Below are 6,264 nucleotides of genomic sequence, written 5' to 3'. Positions count from 1 at the left end.
GACTACAACTGCAGACCAGGCATTGAGGAAATTACGACACCCTCTTCAAAGTATGATTTCAAATTCAGTATCTCTCAAATATTTTTTTCAAGCTTCACTATAGAGACACGTTGCTTGCCATGATTTCTACAATTGGAAAGCTCCCATGAAACTTCCTTTCAGTAGCAGTTACAAACCCTCTAAATTTCTGCTATTTAGGTCATTATCTTTAAATATGAGTGGCCTAGATTACAGCTCATACATGTCTTTTATTTCTCTATATGGTGGAGGGGCTACAGCCCCAAAACTGAGGCCTCTCTATGCCTCTACATGCCTGGACATGTTCTTCTTCCTTGGCCAATGGCAGTAAACAGGTTGTGTAACACACACACACACACACAAACCGTGTACCCCTGGGGTCCGTCCAGATAATCCCCTATTGGGAGGGTCCAGGCAAACACTTACTGCCTATTAAGGTAAGGTTTTGGCTTAGTGCCAACCTGATTGGTCACTTTAGATGGCCAAATGAGCCACGAATCTTGGCTCAGAATCTATAAAGAGAGGTGCAAAGGAGCACCACATGTTCAGAGTGTTCAGAGGTTCAGACTTAGAGGTTCAAGCTCAGCTCTCTGATCCACGTAGCAGCACAGACCTGCTTGCATGGCCTAGATACAGGATCAGGCCCTTAGTCACTCACTTGCATTAATCTCAAGGCACAGTTAAGCTGTCTGCGAACCCTTTGAGAAGCAGAGCGCCTGCACGCCTGCACTTCATACATATATGGGGAGCTGAGAGCCCCCTGCCTAAGCCTAGAGCAGCCATACACACTGGCTGCTATCCTGCATTTATCTACGGAGCTCAAGTCTCCCTGCAGCCTGGCATAGACCCTGCTTGCCAGCTGTCCTGTAAGCCTGGAAAAGTCCAGGTCAGCAGACCTTCTAGATTGTCTGTGAAACCACAAACACAGCCTGCTAGCTGAGAGAAGACCATGAGAGAAGTTGCACGGAGAAATCCTCCTCCTACACCTGGAAATCCTGCCAGCTGATCACCCCTGGACACACACGGCATCCAGAAGAAGCACCAAGGCAGAGACCACTTCACACCAGGAGAGAAGGTCAGAGAAATCCTGTTTACCCCAGGATAATGAACACTTATCATTCACCTGCAAGCCGGGACAGATTCCAGCTTCACCAAGACCCGAATACTGGGCACACGCTGTGACACAATCCCAGGAGAGTGATTATTGATTAATACTTTAGAGCAACACATTTAAGCAAGCTTTAAGTCCTTTGTAAAACAAGTTACCTCTTTCTTAAGAGCAGACACAGTTTCAGCCCTTGCTGGGCAGACAGTATAGTTGTTAAGAGGCATTAAGCCTAAGGGAATCTTTCTCTCTGTCTATAGTTGTTGATAATTTGATATTTCTATTTAATAATCCAATCTCTGTAAATATATCCCAGCTGTTTTCATAACCATGCACAAAGAACTTAATTACATAGTGGTTGGGGGTGGTACACATTTGTAAATATTAATTTTAATAAATAATTTAATGAAAAATTAATACTGCCTCAAATTAATTTCTCACCTTCCCCTAATAAGGAAGGAATAAGAGAAATCCCCTCCACGGCACTCTAGTAACTATTCCCTATTGCTGTAGAGAATGTTTTATCTGACCCATGGCAGGCTAACTATGATCTTTGTCATGGCTGTCATACATTGTCATCCATGTTGGTTAGCTTTTCCATCCCTCCTTTTTACCATCTCAAACCAATGAATCACTAAAGTTTGGCAATCATTTTTGCTGTTCTTCTATCACCACTCTGTGACTTTTTGCACTACTGTCACACGTGGTCATATTAAAAAAGAGCAATCCAATAAATTTTTTTAAATAATTTTAAAAAAAACCAAAACCACTCATAATTTAAGAACTTTACCTTTTAATTTTCTGTTGTGCTAGTTGGAAGCTAGCTAGAATGTTTTAATGTTGTATAGGGTTAACACTCCGGGGGAGTAACCCTGAACCTGACCCTAGGGGTCTTGGCCCCTCCCCAGGGGTGGGCCACACTCCAGGTGATGGTTAGCCCACTCCCCCCACTTCCTGTGGTATAAAAGACAGAGGAGCTTGCTTGCTCTCTCTCTTGCTTCGCTCTCTCTCAACACACACACACACACTGCATACCAGCACACCACGTGGCAGCCACGAGGCAGATCCATACCACCGCACCAGTCAGGTTGTACTTTATCTCTTTTTGTATTTTGCTGTTTTCCCCTTCCCTATCCTTTGTAAACTTCCCTACCTCCAATACCTTCTTTCTAAGTTATTGTTAAACTTTTTCCTTTTAACTTCCAAAATGAGTGAGATTGATTTATTTGGGTGTGCTTACCTCTCTCTCTCCCTATATCTAATCCCTATTTTTTGGGAAAGGAGGGGGAAGAGGGGAGGGCACTCTATAAATTCTATAAATTGTCATTGGGTCTATTAATTTATTAGAGTCTCTGGGAACTTGCATTAGAACCCAAGATAAATGAGAAGAACTATATTACAGGCTGTGAAAAGGAAACAATGGTGATGTCTACTGCCCTCATAGGCTCGCTGAGAGGTATAAGAACAAGAACATAAATACAGATAACAGAGTTGCTCTCTATCTCCCTGGGGCCCAACCTCTCTCTCTAACATAACCTGCCCTCTGTGTGACTAATCCATCTGCTTCCTAAGTCCCCTGGCCGACCCTCCAAGCTACCTTGAGCATAAGGCAAAGTCTTGGGTAATGTAGAGGGGTGTGAGGAAGATGGAAGGGTGGCGTTGAGCCCTTCCTGAGGACTCAGGTTTCTGGAAGTGCTGTTGTGTTTCTGTATTACTTTGTAACTTGTATATTTCTGTATATACTGTAAATATCTGCTTGTATATTGCGCTAAGCTGTAAATATAAAGCTTTATTCAATTTCCAGAGCCTCTGAGTCTAGTTTGGGTGATTTTCTGAAGTGTGGAGGGGGGGCAGGTAACACCCAAACCATCACATCTATTCACCCCAAACAATATTCTTTAGTTTTCCTATGCCATGATGGTAGCATAGTGATTTTAGTGTTTGTATTGTGCTTTGAAGACATTGCTGGCATACTGAGGTGCTAAGCAATTCTCCATCATTTCTAAAATGTCATGGATAATAGGAAAGCTGCCTGAGGACTGAAGGTCAGACATTGTCATTTTGGTCTCCAAAAAGGCCAAGAAGGCATGACCCAGGAAATTAGAGGCCAGACAGCTCCACCTCCATCCTTAGAAGGATGATTCAATAGCTTATTCTGGACATCATCTCTAAGTGTGCAAAGGTGTGCTAGTTTGAAGCTAGCTAGAATGTTTTGGTGAGAAGGATTAAATCTCAGGCTGTGAAAGAGAAACAATGGTGATGTCTGCTTCACTCATAGGCTTGCTGAGATGTATAAGAACAAGAATCCAAACATAGATAATGGAGTCATTCTCTGTCTGGTATGTGGGCTGTATTTCTCTCTAACCTCACCCTCTGTCTCTCTGATTAATGCACTTTGCTTCCTAACCCCCCTGGCTGACCCTCCACTCTTCCTTGGGGCACAAGGCAACGACTAGGGTAAGGTAGAGGGGTGGGAGGAAGGTGAAAAGGTGGTTGTGATTCCCTCCTGGCGACTCAGGTTTCTGGGAGGGCTGTTGTGTTTCTGTATTACCTTCTACCTTGTATATTTCTGTCTATAACTGTATATACTGTAAATATCTGCTTGTGTATTGTTCTAAGCTGTAAATATAAGCTTCATTCAAATTTCCAGAGCTGGCTGAGTCTAGTCTGGGTGGTTTCCAGAGTATGGAGGAGCAGGGAACACCCAAACCACCACACAGTCTTAGCTGTTAAAAGAGTCTGTAACTTCTTGGTCTCCATTATTCTTTTGGAAAATAATTGAGATGATGAAGATTTTGGGAGGGAACAGACTATCTGTTCTCTGGGCAGCTGGCTAAAATGCTTTGCAGCTAAACATTTTTTTTCCAGTAGAGGAGAGACACCAGTTGATTTAATCTAGGCAGTTTTATAAGCCAGCTCTATGAGAAAGCTAAAACATACATTCTGTGATTTGGATAATGAAAAATTAGGTTTACCTTGGGAGCTTTTGTATTCAGTAAGGAAGTCGATTGACCATACAGCAGCAGATATAACAAAATCTGCTAAGTGCGATGTTTTTAACTGAAGCAGTGGAGAGACAGGGTATGTCTGGGTGTGTTTACAATACCATTCTTACAGCCAAGCTATGTGGCCAAGCAAAATTATTAACTTTTTTTTTTTCCCCCTGATATCCAACATGCCTTATTTATGCAAGGTGAGACCCCACCTGGAGTATTGCGTCCAGTTCTGGAGCCCCCATTACAAGAAGAATGTGGAGATACTGGACCATGCCCAGACAAGGGCCACGAGGATGCTCAGAAGGTTGGAGCACCTCTCCTTTGAGGACAGACTGAAAGAGTTGGGGCTGTTCAGTCTAGAGAAGAGGAGACTCCCAGGTGACCTTCTTGTGGCCTTTCAGCATCTGGAGGGGGTTTACAAAAAAGCTGGGGAGGGACTTCTTAGGCTCTTAGGACTGGAGGCAATGGAGCAAAGCTGGAGATGGGTAGGCTCAGACTGGACGTGAGGAGGAAGTTGGTCATCATGAGAGTGGTGAGAACCTGGAATGGGTTGCCCAGGGAGTTGGTTGAGGCCCAATCCTTGGAGGTGATATTTATTTGGAATTACATTATTTATTTACACCACATAAGGGAGTGTCAGTTCACATTTCTTTGAAGTCTATACATGATAAGGAAGAGTTAATTACCAGGACTACAGTGAGAATAAGATTGCTTTTTGCCCTTGTCCAGCTGAGAATTACATCAAATATCTGGCTATTGCACATGTCGAGATAGTTTATAACTATTATAGTCATTCATCCTTTAACTGGGGAGAAAGAAAATGAAAATGGGGAGTCCATACTGCTCACTTCCCATTTTTAAAATATTTACTCGTTGTCCTTGCCCTTTGCAAAATACCTTCCTTTAAAGCAGCAGCTTTTGCACAGAAACCAATTCAGACATTTTCATAGAATCAGAGAATCAACCAGGTTGGAAGGCAGCTCAAGGTTTGGACAGATACACTCTGTGCTGGATCAAGAACTGGCTGGATGGCAGAGCTCAGAGAGTGGTGGTGAATGGTGCCACATCCAGTTGGCAGCTGTCACTAGTGGTGTTCCGAGGGATCAGTGCTGGGCCCAGTCCTGTTCAATATCTTTATTGATGACCTGGACAAGGGGATTGAGTCCAGCATCAGTAAGTTTGCAGATGACACCAAGCTAGGAGCAGGTGTTGATCTGTTGGAAGGTAGGAGAGCCCTGCAGAGGGACCTGGACAGGCTGGATGGGTGGGCAGAGGCCAATGGGATGAGATTGAACAAGGCCAAGTGCAGGGTTCTGCACTTTGGCCACAACAACCCCAAGCAGCACTACAGGCTGGGGACTGAGTGGCTGGAGAGCAGCCAGGAGGAAAGGGACCTGGGGGTACTGATAGACAGTGAGATGAAGATGAGGCAGCAGTGTGTCCAGGTGGCCAAGAGAGCCAATGGCATCCTGGCCTGCATCAGGAACAGTGTGGCCAGTAGGACAAGGGAGGTTATTCTGCCCCTGTACTCAGCACTGGTCAGGCCACACCTTGAGTACTGTGTTCAGTTCTGGGCCCCTCAATTCAAGAAGGATGTTGAGGTGCTGGAACATGTCCAGAGAAGGGCAACAAAGCTGGTGAGGGGCCTGGAACACAAACCCTATGAGGAGAGGCTGAGGGACCTGGGCCTGTTTAGCCTGGAGAAGAGGAGGCTCAGGGGTGATCTTATTACTGTCTACAACTACCTGAAGGGGCATTGTAGCCAGGTGGGGGGTGGCCTCTTCTCCCAGGTAACCAGCAATAGAACAAGGGGACACAGTCTCAAGTTGTGCCAGGGTAGGTATAGGCTGGATGTTAGGAAGAAGTTCTTCCCAGAGAGAGTGATTGGCATTGGAATGGGCTGCCCAGGGAGGTGGTGGAGGCACCGTCCCTGGGGGTCTTCAAGAAAAGCCTGGATGAGGCACTTAGTTCCATGGTCTGGTTGACTGCATAGGGCTGGGTGATAGGTTGGACTGGATGATCTTGGAGGTCTCTTCCAACCTGGTTGATTCTATGATTCTATGATTCTATGACCTCCAAGATCATCCAGTCCAACCTACCCCCCAGCCCTAGCCAGTCAACTAGACCATGGCACTAAGTGCCTCA

Source organism: Pogoniulus pusillus, chromosome Z (genome assembly GCF_015220805.1).
Source record: "Pogoniulus pusillus isolate bPogPus1 chromosome Z, bPogPus1.pri, whole genome shotgun sequence".
Lineage (NCBI taxonomy): Eukaryota > Metazoa > Chordata > Aves > Piciformes > Lybiidae > Pogoniulus > Pogoniulus pusillus.
The sequence above is the reverse complement of the archived record's forward strand: the minus strand, read 5'-3'. Positions refer to the sequence as shown.